The following is a 17,802-nucleotide window of genomic DNA, read 5'->3' as shown; positions in this document are numbered from 1 at the left end:
ATTAACCTTAACTTAACACGCAACATGTATGTTATTCCAATATTAAATCAAATGTCAATTTCCAAATTGTTTTAGCTGACTTTTTCACTAAAGATCAAGGCATAAAAGTCAAAAGACAAATAGAGTTGTTTTACTTTGTTTATATAATAATGGATTAAAACTAATGATCTCTTGGCCTAATGGTTAACGGGAAGGTGAGAAGTTTTTCTTCTTTTGAAGGTCATGCGTTCAAGTCCAGGTAAGAGGGGTTTTAATATTAACTTGGTGATACTAACATTCTTACTACTAACCCGGTTAGCGATTTTTATTGTCAGGAAAAAGAAACTGCAATTAATATACTAAAAACATGTTTTATTATATTTCTCATTAACGGTTGAAATTTGAGCCAACTCGTTTCACTAACGATCGATTTGTATAATAAAATATGCAATCAAGAAACAAAAGCCATGACAATATAAAAATTGAGACTTTAAAGTAACAAAATATGCAATCAAAAAACAAAAGACCATGACTATATAAAAATTAAGACTTTAAAAGTTAAAAATCACATATTGCAAACTCTACTAAAACCATGGTTAATAGTTAATGACTTTAAGGGGTATTTTATGCCATATTAGCGCCAACTCATCATCATTCTTTTTAGCAAAATATACTAAAAACTTGATGTCATATTTCATTAAGATTTAAAAACATAAAATATGGCATTAATATTTAAAAAAAAGAACATAAATAACAAAAATACTTTAAAAAAGCTAGATGCACCTTAAAAGAGTTAATTGTTATCTGTTTCTGTGTTGTTTGATTATGGGTTTTACCATGTCACTTAGTTACATCCCTAACTCAACGGGACCTTGCGAATGTGGATAGGGTTGTAAACAAATCGAACAAACCTGATAAGGTTTTGTTCGTGTTCTTTCGTTAAGGAAATAAATGTGTTCACGAACATTCATGAAGACTTACCGAACGAGATTTTATGTTCGTGTCCATTAATTAAGGAAATGAATGTATTCACAAATGGTTCACGGACACAAACGAACACAAATAAAATCGGCGAAAGCGACATAGACTAGAGGTGGATGGCGGAGGAAGCAACGCTAGAACTTGAAACCATAATAGTGGAACAGAGGTTGATAGTGTTCATCAATGTGAATATTGAGGAAGGAAAGGGGAACGGTGCATAAGCACGGTGGGAATAGGGATTTCTATTTTATTTTTTAAAATAGTAATATAAATAAAAGTTAAAAAATATAAAAAATTTAGATAAAATAATCAAAGTAAAAAAAAAAAACTCATGAACAACATAAACAAACAAACATGAAGGAATGTTCACGAACAAAATTGAACGAATGAGACCTCTGCTCTTGTTCTTTCATTTAACGAATAGAACGAAATTTCTTGTTCATGTTCGTTCGTTTATTAAGTGAATGAACGTAAATGAACTTCCCGCCGAACGGTTCACGAAATGTTCGTTGAACGTTCGGTTCATTTACATCCCTAAATGTGGATACTTTGCAAGGGTTGTGAAAGTCACTACACAAAACATGTACTCAAGTACGGGCAGACATAGCTAAAGTGGAAGGGTTGCACCTGCTATGCCTCAATTTTTATGACGAAGTGCAAATTTTTTTTTTTTACACTTTTTGTATTTTGTTACCCCAGAATTTTTTTTATGTTACCCTTGAGATTATTTTAGGCTACCCCTAAAAACTTGAGTTTCTTTATTGAAAGCTCAATCGCAAATTTATGATTAAAAGCACACTACCAAATGGTTAAAAATACCTTTATAATTGAAAATCAATAGCCCACATGAATGGTTAAAAGCCCAAGTGATTTGGGTATTGGGTTCTTTGATTTTTGAACGTGAACAAACGATAGCGCCAGCGCGCAACATCATCAACATTGGCCTTAGGTGACCTCCCACCTTCATTCTCTACCTTCTGCCCTTTACCACTCCGCTTCCCACTACCGATTGCCGAACGCCGCCCTATGTTGTCTCCAAGGTTCCACCATCATCCAATTCCACGCCTTCAAATCTTCAATTTCCATTGTAATTTTGTAAAGAGGGTATGTGCAACTGGTTCTGTGCAAATTCTAGTTTTAAATTCTAATTGATTATGTGCAAATTGCAAATGTTTATGGTTTTGTTGATGGTTTAGAATTTTATATGGAATTGATAGGGTCATAGGGATTTACGTAAAAGTGGGTTTAGAGTTTATGTACAATTGATTGGGACTTAGGATTTATAACTTTATGTGCAATTGATTATAGTTTACATTTTGTTTCTTTTAAAATTGAGTAAAATGCACGGATGCTCCCTGTGGTTTTGTAAAATAACGCATATAGTCCCCAACTTTTAGAAATTACATTTGTGCTCCCTGTGGTTTAACAAGTTGTTACTCGGATAGTCCCTAGAGTGGATGCCAGTTAGTTTTCTCAGTGAACTGAGTGTGAAATGACAAAAATACCCTTACTACAAAACAAAATAACTTAAACTACTAAATAAATATATATTTATTTGTGGGACCCACTTCTTAAAAAAATAAATAACAATCCCACCCCAACCCCACTCCCACCCCTTTCTTCTCTAGGAAAACTACCGCCGCCACCGGCGACCTCCCTCCCCCATTAATAGTTAGCCACAAAAACCACTCACCATCGAACACCCTAACTGCTGATCATCGTCTTCCTTCAATCACCTGCTAAACCCCGATCATTGTTTACGAGGCGAAGAAGACGGCTGAACGAATTGATCGGGAATATTCTGTTGGCCAGCGGCTCTCCACTGTCGCATAGTCGGCGTCTGACAGTGATTATTTGATTACGCATAGGTGGCTACATACGCGGTTCGTGCCGGTTCTTGAAAGGGCTGCGGCTTTGAACAAGGTTGTTGATCTTCAAGATCTTCTTGAAAGGTACTCTTTTGATAATATATATAAGGTGGCCTTCAATTTCGACCCAGATTGTCTCGCCGGGGATGGAACTTCCGGTAGTGAGTTCATGAAAGCTTTTGAAGAAGCTGCAACACTTAAATTAGTTCTGGAAGATTTATGTATGTTACTTGAATAAGTTAATTTAATGTTTTAGCAAGGGCAAGGGGTAATTATGTCATTTCACAGTCACTTAACGGAGAAAACTAACTGTCATTCACTCTATGGACTATCCGAGTAACAACTTGTTAAACCACAGGGAGCACGAATGTAATTTCTAAAAGTTGGGGACTATATGTGTTATTTTACAAAACCACAGGGAGCATCCATGCATTTTACTCTTTAAAATTAGGATACATGGAACTTAGAAGATGAAATCACATTCTGAACAAGTTCTTATTAGCAATCTTTTTAAAAGAAAATTCCAAGAAAATGATAATATCGGTACAAGTTCAAATATTGTTAACGAGCATAATGATATGCAAGAAAATGAAGATCACGAAATACTATCGATTTAAATGATCTTCCTTTGGATCCGTCTGATCGACCACCTATTGTTAGTTATTACCCTAATCAAATAGATGACAAAAGAGGAGCATATCTTGTCAAAAAGGCTTTTCAATCACGAGGTCATCAATTTGAATGGATAAACTATGCTAATGGCTGGAGAAATCTATTAGGTATATGTTTAACTTTATTAATTATCGTGTTTTTTTTGTTTTATTTACCTTGTATGAAAGTTCGGTATAATTTTTTTAACAGTACCCTTGAAATTTTAGTCTAGATCCGCTATTCTACTTAAGCCATCATGCACTAACAATTTCTCTTTTAACAAGTTATTATGCTTCTTTGCTATTTTACCTTTATGTTTATTCCAATATTTTTAAATAAAAATAAAACATAATAAAAATTCAATGCCATATTTCATTAACAATTAAAAAATAAAATATTTCATTAATAATTAAAAAAGGACATAAAAAATAAAAAACTTTAAAAAACCTAAAACCCATATTTTCCCGAATTTTTCGATGCATTTTTCTCCTAACTCACGTTGCGGTCCGGTAAGATGGGTTTCGTCAACATTTTATAATCTATAGCCATTTGTCGATCCTTCTTGAGTTGAAGATGCGCTTGCTTATTCGCCTCCTATTTTTGCTTTAACTCTAGACGTTTTTGTCCGACGTCCGTTAAATCTCCTAATTTTTTAGTCATTTCTTGAAACCATTCATGTAGTCGACACTGGACGAGGATGCCATTCGTTTTCCTATGTCCCCCTCCTCCCGGATGAACATGGCGGTTCTTCTGTTCTTCTTGTTCCTCATCCTCAGTCTCGTTTAAGTCAATATTAACCCGAGCACGGAAAGATTTACCTGTGGGTTTGACGGACGATAATGTTTTAGTTCTCTTATGTGTTTATCGACCCAGTCTAGTCCCTGTTTCCATTAACAGGATGAGATTCCACTTCGAGCTACCTTGAAGAAGCTCCCAAATTTTGATGCATCTGTATAGGACTTTGGCATTTTGGTATTCTACCAAAGCATCTTATTTGATTTGAACGTCGTTTTGTCAACTCTTCCGATTGTTCCACATCCATTGGTATATGTTATTGTATTCCGTATACTTCACGCGAATATCCCTCCACTTACTAGAAATCGTATCTGGTGTACGATAAGAATAAATTGATCATCTAAAAAACGTTATTCTGGATTCTTTACCAAAATTCACTAAGATTTGATAGTTTGCTAAAAAAATTATAATGTTAGTAAACAAAAAAAATTAAAGTATTAAATAAATATTTGAAAAAGTATTTCCCAACTACCGGGTCCTTGGCTACGTCAAGCAAACAACGAGCCAAAGCGTATTCCTCACTTGATGGCCACGACATATGCGTTTTTTTGGCCCTCGGCTAGTCGGTTGATTTTTTCTCGTGTGAACGTTTCCGAGGTTGCGATAGCTCCGCTTGGTCAGTTGCGTTTTGGGTATAAACACGGGATCTTGTTGCCTTTGTGCATGTGGCGATTGATAACCGATGATATCATATTGATAACCAATATAAGGCATTGGCAAATTATCCATCATTCCAAAAAGATCGACATTTGTCATCTCATTTCGCTGAGGATACTCCACTTGAGTCGGCATGGTTAGCGTAGTTTGCGTGTTTTGTGTAGTTGTCATGCGTGGACCGGGTTGATTTTGGCCAGTTTGTCAAGGGGGTCAGTAATTTGGATTGTATGGTTGTCTCTATGGAATTTTTTTTTTTTTGATGATATTGCTTAAAATTTCGACAGTGTTTTTAAATAGATGAAACTCAATACACTGTTAACCAATGGTCTAGTGTAGGGTTTTTTTAGAGTTTAACTAGAGTGCCTAGGTTAGTTTTTATTTAGTTTAGATCTTTTTTTTTTTTTTTTTTTTTTTAAGAAATGGATATTCTTTTCATTCCACACGAAAAAGGGCAATTACAAAGCAATGGCAGGTAGTCGGGCAACAAGTTGCGCCGCCACCCCCTTTTGAATAAAAAAACCAATTCTACTAAATACAAAGTTTGAAACCTTTAGCGACGAAGAATTACTATTAACGACTTTTTGAACCCGATTCAAAAGGCGCACAGCATCAGGAGCGAGACCACCAAAGGTATCAAACGCAAACGGGACAAACACATGTTGATTCTCCAGGCAGGCTTTCTCATGTTTAGATCATACTTAGTGTATCAAGTTAACTTCGATTAGTATCTTTATTTGGTTTATCTGTTTTACTTTCTCTTTTGTTTTTAGTTATTTTTCATAGTTTGTTATTAGTTTTTTTTTTAATTTATTTTAATTTCTTTTCATTTTCTTTTGTGTTTCGAGTGTAGTTTCATCTTATTTTATGTTATTTTGTTATATCTCACCTGCTCCTGTAAGAAAAATAAAAAAATGTATAGATCAAAAGGCAATCAAACAATGGAGATGCAATTAAATATGAACTTTATAGTAAAAGAAGTATTTACATTGTTGTTGTACAAACTAAGTATTTATACCCTTTACATATTTACAAAATTTACCTTCTAGAATAACTATTTACACTATGCCTAATAGGTGGGTGTTTGCTTGAGTCATAGGTTCTTCAATAATTGGGTTGGGTTGCATATCAAATAAGGTTAATGTCATAACATGTTTGGTCAAAACAAACAAGTTTAAAATGATTTGAAACGTATAAGGCTGGGTTGACTTATTTAACGTCCAAACAGTTTGTTATAAATCTGAAACATAATGTTTGGACGTTAAAAAAATTCAGGCATAGTTTTTGTCTTTCAAAGTATTATCTATTAATAGAAATAAATTTGAATATTAATTTGGTGTTGTTAGGATCTGAGTTTGGATTGATTGTGATTTGTGTTTCAATTTAGATGAACAAGTGAAAGAGTAGTGCAGCGGAATTTAATGAAACCAAACTTTTCACAATCAAACAGAAGAAATGCTATCAATCATACATTTTCTAACACTGAATCAAATGATTAAATTTATTTTTAAACTCTGATTACAATGTGTGTATGATATGCAAACTCCCCCTCAGCCTGAGCTCAGTGTTTGTTCGTGCAGAAAGAAGATGGTGAATGAGCTAAACAGAACAGTACAGAGTACTGTTCTATTTAAAGGCACTTGCAAACCACTGAGCATCTAAGCTGACGTCACCATGAAAGTGACCTCTAACCTCCTAACAAACTCTAACCTCTGATCTATACAAACACTGCTATGCTAACTACTGATAGTACATTTCAATGCATAAACTAAACATAAACTGCTACTGCATCCTTCCACTGCTGTGAACCCAGCAGTACTTGTCATGATCAGCAGAGCTTGAACCAAGGCAGTAGATTGAGCAGCAGAGCTTTAGTTCTTCTATCAGACTTTGTCTTGGTCAGCAGTTATAGGTCAGCAGATTGCATGATCAGCAGATAGGAGGTCAGCAGATGTTGAAACCACTTTCAAGGGGAGAGACTTGCAACCAGACATCTGCTTATTTTGAATCTACTGCTGTGATCCAGTTTTGGCTTTTATTATCTGTTCCTTTGGTAGGGTTCAATCCCAACAATCTCCCCCTGGAACAGATAATGCCAAAACTCTCCATTATTGTAGATTTTTATTGCCTCAACAACTGTTCCCTTATTTGCCCTTTGAATTGTAGTTCGAAGGTTAAGGCATCTGTATCATCTTCATCCCGGCTAAGTGGAAGATCAAGGAGATCCTGCAAATCTTCAAGTCTCATGCCAAGAGCTTGTTCCCTTGTAAATTTCTTCACTTCGCCATCTGCCCTGACCATAGTCAATACGTGGTTCTGTTTGTCAGTTTTCCACTCTTGTATTTTTAGGCGAGATGGGTTTCTTGGGAGATTGTTATTTGTTGAGGAGTTTGGTGAGGCTGGCCTATTCATAACTGGCTGAGCAGTATGTGCAGATTTTTCCAGTTCAAATTCTTCTTTCAACATTAGCAACGTGCCCGTTTTCACAACGGCATTTCCAGTAAGAATCTCTTGAACTGTTTCAGAACCTAACTGGCTTTGTCTCCTTCTTTTGTAGATGGCAGTACCAGCAGGAGCAGTGGTTCTTTTGAGATGTGGCTTTGATGATCCTTTCGAAACCTCTGCTTTGGAGTAGTCAGGCTTTTGTGGAGCTTTTGGATCTTTCTTCGTTAGCTCTTCCAAACTCTTGCAGGTGGCCCTGACCCTCGCTTCTCCCCACTTAGACACAGAGTTCTTTGACCCATATTCAGCAATTATCAGCTCCTCTTTCATTCTCTTCAGCTCTAAAGCTTTATCAGCTTCAACCCTTTTGAATTTTTCTGGGGGAGTCTGCTTGACTTTATTCTTGATCATTTCATGAATCCTGGCTACTTCCTTTTCAAGCTCAGGAATAGTCCAGTTTCTGAACATGTGCTTCTCCCCCTTGTATGTCTTGTAGGTCATGATGTTTTCAATGTAGTCTTTTCTCAAGGACTCATCTGCCTTTTCTGAGATTTGCTGACATACATTCTTTGCAAACTGTTCCAAAGCTTTGACCTGTGTAAGTAGAAACTGATAGTTTTGTTGATACTCTCTATCAGATTTCCCTTGTTTGTTTTTTATTGAGATATCTTCTGCTTGCTTGGCCTTGATTTTCAAGTATTCTTCAATATTGGTTGGCCTGGGATATCCTTCAATCGATGGCAACCTCCTTTTGGCAGGGTCATCCTCATAGTAGAAGGACTTAATATCTTCTCTAACTGTTACAAGTTCAAGAGGAAATTGAACACCTGCAGGAGGTAAGGGTTTGTATAATTGAGCTGAAGAGAGAGGAATGGGTTTTGAAACTGTGACAAGTGCTTGGGATTTTGAAGCTTTTGGTGGTGGAGATGGAGAATCATCATCTGATATGACAACCCTTTTCCTTTTTATTTTAGGGAAGTCAGATGATGTTTTCGGTGGTTCAGTGGTTTGTGGTTGACTAACAGCTGTTGAAACAACTGGTGCTTCAACCACTGTTGTCATTACAGCAGATGTTTTGTCATCTGCTGTCTTCTGCTTTAGGGCAGGAACAGATGGTGGTGGTAAGGCAGTGGTGATGGTGTGTGTTGAAGTGGTATGTGTTTGAGTGGGAGCAGTTGTTGTAACAACTGTTTGGGTGGAGGTTTGATGTTGGTGGCTTTTGGGCAGTGATTTTAGAGTATGCTTTTGAAGGCTGGATGGTGTGAATTTGGGTTTCCTTACTTTTCTAGTAAGATTTCTTTTTGGAATCGGATTTTGATCATCCTTTTCACTAGAACAACCCTGCGCATTCATCTTCATGAAAGCTTTCTTCTCCTCATTCCACCTTGACAAGGCCTTTGCCGCTCTATCCCTCTTTACACTAATGACAGCATCATCAAGTGCATTCTGGGTAACATCAACCTTTTTACTACCATCTGGCAAAGGAATATCTCTGAGCATTGCACCTGTTACTGTATCAAGATATAACCCATTTTCTATCCCCTTCTTTACCCACTCCTTCATTTTCTCCCCCTTTTTGGCATTATCTGCAGGGACGTCATCAATATAAAGCACAGTAGGAGGAGCAGTGCCAGTGGTTGTCAACAACTGGGCCTTGATCGCCTTGATGTCATCGTTTGTATCCCTGAACCTAGACTCCATTGCCTTTTTGAGATTTTGAACATGTTTTTCATGTTGTTGCTCGGCCAACTGAAATTGTTGATGGAGAAAAGGTTGGAAGAGGTTCCAGAGCTCATTTGTAACATCTGCTGGTGGTGGGGCAGGTGTTTGAGATGGAACAACAGTGGATGGTACCTTTGGAATTGTTAACAACTGTTGCAGCATGTCTTTAATTTCTGCAACAGATGTGTCCAATTTTTCAACACGTTTCGTCAATTCTTGGTACTTTAAACCATCACCCAATTTAATGGGATCATCTGATTTCCCACTAGCAGTGGTTTTATCAGAAGTTGAAGTAGGGAGTGTACTCCAAACATCAACAACTGATGCCCCTTTTTTTAACCAAATCATTGAAAATTGCCTTGGAGTAGTTAAGATTTTCGTCTTGTAAAATAGCATACCCCAAGTTTTGAATTTTCATTGGTATTTCATTAAAAGAAGTGGTTTTGTTTGAAACACACATGAGAAGGGTATGAAATAAAAATCTGATTGCAGAAGGGAAGAAACCTTTTTTCTAAGGTATCCCTCTTCATCATTGTGTCTGCATACCCTCTCTCAATGAAGTCAATTTTTAACTCGTTTTTAGGGAAAGAGTCTTTACCTTGCAGATCATCGAGTTGAAAGACTTCAGATATGGATTGCGGTGTTATTCAGACTGCTTTCTTCTGCAGAGTAGAGTTAATGGCTATGACATCTTTTCCTTGTTTTTCAAGGATGCAATTTTTCCAAAACTCTCTCTGAGTTTGCAGGTAAATTGGTGCATCAGCGGTCAACAAAGTTTTGTACTTTGAAGCGTTGATAATATCGAGGATGGAATAAAATGTATCGATATTGCCGGGTTTTGTGAGAAGACCCAGTAGATTGTGAGATGGTTTGTGTGGGATGTAGGTGGAGGTAGCCTTTTGAGAGGCCCCTTTTGAAGAGGATGATTTCGATTTTGTCATTTTGAAGATGAGGATCGAAGATGAGATTGTGGAGTGATTTGAAGAAATGTGATGAAAACTGCTTTGAGAAGAGAATTTTTGAGAATTCAATTCGACAGTGAAACCCTGTTTGGGTGTTGAAAGGGGGTTTTATAGAGGAAGAGTGAATGCTGACGTGGCAGCAGTTACAAAAGGTCTGACCACTAAGTACTGTTCGCATGCCATCCCCTGGTGAAGTGAAGGATGGCACTTTTGAACAGTACTTTTTGTGAAAACAACTGGTGAAAGCAGTAGTTACAATGGAAATGGAGGACAGTGGATGCTTTTCACTATCAGTAGATAGCTCAGCAGTGGATGCAACACTGATTATGATCATCAGTGGTTATCAAGAAAAATGAGAACAGGGGATGACTTTCAGCAGTGGACAGACTTTTGTAGCAGCACAGACTTTTGAACCCATCAGTGGTTATGGCAGACTTTTAAGATTTTAATGAAAAATTCATTTTTAGCTATTTTTAAGGATGGATTTTTGATTTTCTGAAAACATTTTAATGCTTTTATTCATAGAATAACAGGATTTTGCCTGTTATTCCATGTTGAGCATACCAATCCTAGAGATCAAGCTTTCAAAGGTAGATGTGTCTAATGCTTTGGTTAGCACATCTGCCAGCTGATCCTTAGTTGGAACATGATGCAGAGAAATCAAACCTTTTTCATAGCAATCCCTCACAAAGTGATGTCTGATGTCGATATGTTTGGTGGTTGAATGGGAAAATGGATTTTTGATGATATTTTCTGCTGCCTGGCTGTCCAACATGAGTGGTGTCTTCAAGGCAGTGATACCAAAATCCAGTAACTGATTTTGAAGCCAGAGCAGTTGGGCTGTACAGCTTGCAACAACTATGTATTCTGCCTCAGCAGTGGATGTGGAAACAGCTGCTTTCTTTTTGCTTTGCCAAGACACTAAGCAATTGCCTAGGAATTGGCACCCTCCTGAAGTGGACTTCCTTGTTTTATCACATCCAGCAAAGTCACTATCTGAGAAACCTGAAAGCTCAATTTTACCATCAGCTGGATACCAGATACCTAGTGTGGGAGCACCTTTGAGGTATCTGAATATCCTTTTTACAGCAATAAGGTTTGACTTTCTAGGGGATGATTGGGATCTTGCACAGACACATGTTGCAAACATGATATCTGGTCTAGATGCAGTTAGGTACAATAAAGACCCAATCATGCTTCTATATAAGGTTTGATCAACCAAATCATCCTTTTCTTCAGACATGATCAATTTGTTGGTTGCAATGGGTGTACTACATGGCTTACAATCATCCATATCAAATTTCTTTAAAAGTTTTTTTGCATATTTGCCTTGATGGATGAGAGTGCCATTTTGCAGCTGCTTTACTTGGAGACCAAGAAATCACTGAAGTTCACCCATGGCACTCATTTCAAACTCAGCTGTCATGAGTTGTCTGAACTCTTCACACATTTTATTACATGTGCTTCCAAAAATGATGTCATCCATATAAATCTGGACAATCATCAAATCCTTCCCTCTCCATTTTAAAAACAGTGTTTTATCAATCCTGCCTCTGGTGAAACCAATGGAAAGTAAAAAGGTGGAAAGAGTTTCATACTAGGCTCTGGGTGCTTGTTTCAAGCCATACAAAGCTTTGTTTAGCTTGTAGACATGATCTGGATAAAATGGATCCTCAAAACCTGGAGGTTGACAGACATATACCTCTTCTTGAATCTTACCATAGAGGAATGCACATTTTATATCCATTTGGTACACCTTGATATTGTGGTTGACAGCAAAGGCCAGAAAGAGTCTGATTGCTTCAAGTCTTGCAACAGGAGCAAAAGTTTCATCATAATCAATTCCCTCTTCTTGTCTGTAGCCTTGAACCACAAGCCTGGCTTTATTCTTGACAACAATGCCCCTTTCATCAGTTTTGTTTCTGAAGACCCACTTTGTGCCAATAGGACTTACATTCTCTGGCAGTGGTACAAGCTCCCATACTTGTTGTCTTCTGAACTGTTGGAGCTCTTCTTGCATGGCCTCTACCCAGCTGTTGTCTTTTAGTGCCTCTTGGTACTTAACTGGCTGATGGAGTGATAGAAAGCCAGCAAAAAGACAAATGTTTTGGGATTGCTTTCTGGTAAGCACCCCTTCATTGATGTTGCCAATAATTTGATCTGGTGGATGAGATTTCAAGAAGATTAGCTCTCCTTGGTAGGGAATGATGGCATTTTGTGGTGAAGGTTGCAGATGTGTATCATCTGAGCTAACCACTACTGATGACTTTGATGACCCAGCAGTGGCTTCAAAAGGTGGAGGCATTGGAGGTAAAGGTGTGAACACCTGCTGACTTTGATCCACTGTTTGAGGACTTTTGTCAGCAGTGTTTGATGAGGTGGAAGCAGTGGTTAAGGGGCTACTTTGGTCAACAACTGTTGAGGTAGCAGTGGTTGAGCTTTGACAACTGTTTTGAACAACTGATGCTCCCCCTCTTGAGGCAGACTTTTGAGGAATGATGATTTCATATCCATAGTCTGGTGATGAATCCTCTGATGGACCTGCAGTGTTAGTCTTGACAGCAGTATTTTCAAAGGTGAATTTTTCAAAATCAAACAATTCTGCAGGATTTGCAGGGATTTTCAGTGATGAAAGTTCATTGAACTTTACATTCAAGGTCTCTTCCACTGCTTTGGTCCGTGTATTAAACACTTTGTAGGCCTTAGCAGTGGATGAGTATCCCAAGTGATATCCCATATCGATTTTGGCTGCAAATTTGGAGATAGAATCTTTTAAGTTCAAAATGAAGCATGGGCAACCAAAAACTTTGAAATATGAGATTAATGGCTTTATTTTATACAGAATTTCATAAGCAGTCTTTTTGTGCCTGGAGTTGATTAAGACTCTGTTTTGGACATAGCAAGCAGTGTTTACTACCTCTGCCCAAAAAGTTAATGGCAAACCTGAATCTGCAAGCATGGTTCTGGCAGCCTCAATCAGCGTTCTGTTCTTTCTTTCAACAACTCCATTTTGCTCTGGTGTTCTAGGGATGCTGTACTGCCTTACAATCCCTTTCTTCACACAGAAGGCATCCAACTCCTTATTTTTGAATTCTGTGCCATTGTCACTCCTGAAGACTTTTTGTCACACCCCGATTTCCACGTGTATCACCGGTGGGCCCGGTGGGGGATTACCGTGACGTAGTTGGCAACAATATAGTCAAACCACACAATTATATAAATGCACAGCGGAAGCTTAAAGATAAATATATACTTCAACCTCTGGTTGTAATATCAAATGTATTACAGAAGTCGAATGTATCCACAGCGGATCAAAATAATAAAATATTGTTCATTCAGATACGGCATCGAGTTTGCGAGACTATTCGTGATGCTTAGGAAGCTAATACCAGCCAATTTCGTATAGTACCTGCACTTAATCTTTTTGGGGAAAATACGTCAGTTTACACTGGTAAATACATTCAACTGACACATTTGAAAATGTTTATTAAAAATTGATTTGAATGCACAAGGCACAAACTCTTTTATAACTTGGGAAAATTTTAAAAATCTTGTGAACGTATTACATGTTCTTTTATGCGTTCAGTAGCCCGGATCGTGCCGGGTTAAAGATTAATAGACACACCACATTGCGTAAAACCGTAGTATAAAAACCAACGGCTACGTCTTTTAATTAAGTGTCGACAATATATACCGGGTGTACGCCTACACCGGGATGTCGAGGTCGTGGCCATTTCGTAAAATGATGCCAAGGATATCCGGGACAACGGTCATTAACCCCCCAAAGGCTTTTAAGAAACAAAACTGTTTAAATGAGCCGATCACATTACACAATTTAACCACCTCAGCGATGGAAGATATGATGCTCAATCAAGCGGTATTATTATACCGTATCCCAAGCCCGTATAGGGGAAATAAGTTAAAAGTATTTACCTTTGCAAGTATATTCCTTAATTTGATTAAATCACCGATAGCTTTTACTGGGGCTCCTAATCTGGAACGAAGGTTTTAATTAACCTCTTAGAATCCTAACGGGTCTTATATTAGCTGTAGCCTAGACCGGTTGGTTCCGATATATAGATATGGTTTAATCGCGTGAAAGGGGAAAACCGAGAATGGAATGTGATTCTGCCCCAAACAAGTTCAGAGACTTGTTTTATATGGGTTCAATGTTCACACTCTGTATTTTGGGGTCAAAATAATATAGTTTGACCCGTATCGGCTATTTTATGGAAACTAGTTCCATAAGCCGAACCGTGCGCGCAATAGGCGAAACGGTTAACCATGAGAGTCTTACGCTTATTTCCTAAGTCAATGTGCCTTAAAGAGGGTGTGGTATCAGTAGGATACCTTCCGTGATGCCCGTAACGAGTTTTAGTTAATATATCGCCCCGTAGGGGTTTTTCGGTCATTTTAAAGACTTTTAAAGAGCTTTTCGAGTTCTACAGGAAATCTGAGTTTCCCGAACAGTTTATAAAGTTTAAAATACTTTATTTATTATTTAAAATCAGTAGCAACTGGAATCGGGTCAAAAGACCTTGTAGAACTCATGTTTTGGCCGAAAAGGGCATATTTGGTATTTACCGAACCGTAGTCATAACCGCAGGTAATGAGCAAGGTAAAAATTATTAAAAATCTTTAAAATTCCAGAAATATTATTTTACAACAGTGGGTAAAAGTTTTGGTGACGAAATCTTGGTTTAGATATGCGTTATGCTAATTGCGCCGTTTATTACAAAAGTTTACTTTAATTGCGCTATTTAGCATAACTCTCATTCTAGACCTCGGATTGACGTGAAACTTTAAGGACATGCTTATAATTTAGTAAGCAAGGTTATGGTCCGTTCACGTGTCTGAAATACTCGTTTTATTTTTAAAAGACCGTTACGGTCAACTTTTAGGCGATTAACGGAAATGCGTAAAAAACTCGGACAAATCATGAACCGGTCACAGAGGGTTATACCATCATGTAACCTGGTCCTGAGAGGGTCCTAAGGCATATCTATACCTTACTAAAACGGGTCAGAACTGAAGTCAAAGCAAAAGTCAAACTTTTGCGACATTCGGTTCCGAACCGGGACAATATAGCAAATGGTCGATTCAAACGAGCGTAAACGAGTTTATATACTTAATATCATGTTTTATGAGTGTCAAAACAGGTTTCATAGCATATACATTACATATTATGTATAAAACGGCAAAATAGCTTTCTGTTGACTTTTTAAGTGCACGTTTGACTCGACATTTGACATAGTTAGAGTGGTGATCAGAGGGAACCCTTTTAGGGGTTTATTTCCCACATAAATACCAACTCATAACTACTTTTGATTCGTCATAAGACTGAACCATCACGGATTTATTTTAAAGTCAAACCGTATTTACGATGGTTTGGTTTTTAGCTATTTACTAAGTATAAATCAAACCACAAAGGATTTAATGGACTTACAGAAGTTGAGACTTGATTAGAGAGCAATGAAGTACACTTGAGAGCCTTTAGAATGACCAGAGAAGTGTTGTTGTGTTGTGATGAAACTTATGAGCACAAGGGTTCTATTTATAGCCAAGGAAGGCATCTAAGATCATCACACAACACCCTACAACTGATCATGGATGGATGGCATGTGTCCTAGAGGGTTATGGGTCGAGTAGGGGGCACCCATGACTCTGAGAAACCCATAAATTCGTGTTTTGGCGCTTAAAACAGCCAACAGCCAACAATCTGTCGATGGGCGTTGCTTACGGACCGTATGGCTTCGGCCTTGCGGTCCGTAAGCAATAGGCGGATCAAATTTAATCATTCACCTCCTTACGGTCCGTAAGGCATACCCTTTACGGTCCGTAAGGGGTTAAAAATAAATCTTTTTCAAATGATTATCAAATCTTTATAATTAATATCGCATCTTCGATAATTAATAACCTGACCTTTCGGGTTTGAAGGGGTAACTTTGCGATATGGCCCTTGATTAATTACAGTTAAGGACCCCGCGTTATTTACCCGCATTTTTAAGCCCCCGGTTAATTTATTTATTATCCGGAAAGCCTTAAATTTTATTATTGACGCTTTTAACCCTTCTCGTACGAGTCTGATCATATCTTTCTCGTTTTAAAATGGAACTTCGCGGAATTTATACAGTATATTCTAGTGAGTGTATAATACTGTTACAAAGCCTTGGGAACGTTAAAGGGTCACTCAGAGGTATAATTAAACATGTTGACACAGTTAACCCCTGTGGTTTGTAATCTCTCACTTTCTTCCGCGTTTCACTTCCGTACGATCTATGATTTATTCGTTTGAAGGTACAAGCATTATTTAGGGTTACTTTACAGCATATTTACCCTTGATTGACATTTATAACCCTCGAATTTATATACTTTCAAGGTTTGTCAATATTAGTCCTTTATTTAATACCAATGCCACGTGTAATCAAATGACACGTGTTAACACATTATTGGACACAAAAATTCGAGGTGTTACATCCTCACCCCCTTAAAATAAATCTCGACCCGAGATTTACTCAAATAAATAGGGGTACTTTTCTTTCATTGTGGCTTCGACTTCCCACGTATATTCGGGACCTCTACGAGCATCCCATTTGACTTTTACAATCGGTACGTGCTTTCTGCGAAGCTTTTTCACCTGTCGATCTTCAATCGACAACGGTTTCTCTACGAATTTTAAGCTCTCATCTATATGCACATCTGTGTGTGGGATCACCAATGATTCATCGGCGAAGCACTTCTTGAGATTGCAGATGTGGAACACATTGTAAATTCCATTGAGCTCTTCAGGCAAGTTCAATTTATAGGCAACTGATCCGACACGTTCAATGACCTCGAAAGGTCCTATGTACCTCGGACTCAGTTTGCCCTTCTTGCCGAAACGCATCACCCCTTTCCAGGGTGATACTTTAAGCAACACTTTTTCACCCACTTCGAAGTGAAAATCCTTACGCTTTGGACCAGCGTAACTTTTCTTCCTATCTCTGGCAGCCTTGAGACGTTCCCGAATCTGGACAATCTTGTCCGTTGTCTGGAAAACAATCTCTGGTCCTGATAATTGGACCTCTCCTACTTCCGCCCAACAAACAGGCGATCTACATTTCCTACCGTATAATGCCTCGAAAGGCGCAGCCTTTATGCTGGTATGGTAGCTATTATTGTAGGAGAATTAGATTAGGGGTAGGTTCTTATCCCAGTTACCACCTAAATCGATCGCACATGCACGAAGCATGTCTTCTAACGTTTGAATAGTACGCTCACTCTGACCGTCCGTCTGTGGATGGTAAGCCGTACTGAAGTTCAAACGCGTGCCCAAAGATTGCTGGAAACTCTTCCAGAAATGAGACGTGTACCTAGTATCCCTATCGGAGATAATAGACACAGGTATGCCGTGTAAGGCTACAATCTTGTCAACATAAAGTTGGGCTAACATATCGGAGCTGTACGTCTCCTTGATGGGTAGAAAATGAGCTGATTTAGTCAGCCTATCGACTATGACCCATATTGTGTCGTTTCCCTTCCTGGTTTTTGGTAACTTGGTAATAAAATCCATCGTTACACATTCCCACTTCCACTCGGGAAGCTCAGGCTGTTGTAGCAAGCCAGACGGCTTTTGGTGTTCGGCTTTGACTTGAGCACAAGTCAAGCACTTTGCTACATGGGCGGCTACAGACTTTTTCAAGCCTATCCACCAATAGTTTGCCTTTAAGTCTTGATACATTTTGTCTGCACCAGGATGGACTGAGTAT

The sequence above is a fragment of the Helianthus annuus genome, chromosome 8 (genome assembly GCF_002127325.2).
Source record: "Helianthus annuus cultivar XRQ/B chromosome 8, HanXRQr2.0-SUNRISE, whole genome shotgun sequence".
NCBI classification, from domain to species: domain Eukaryota; kingdom Viridiplantae; phylum Streptophyta; class Magnoliopsida; order Asterales; family Asteraceae; genus Helianthus; species Helianthus annuus.
The sequence above is the reverse complement of the archived record's forward strand: the minus strand, read 5'-3'. Positions refer to the sequence as shown.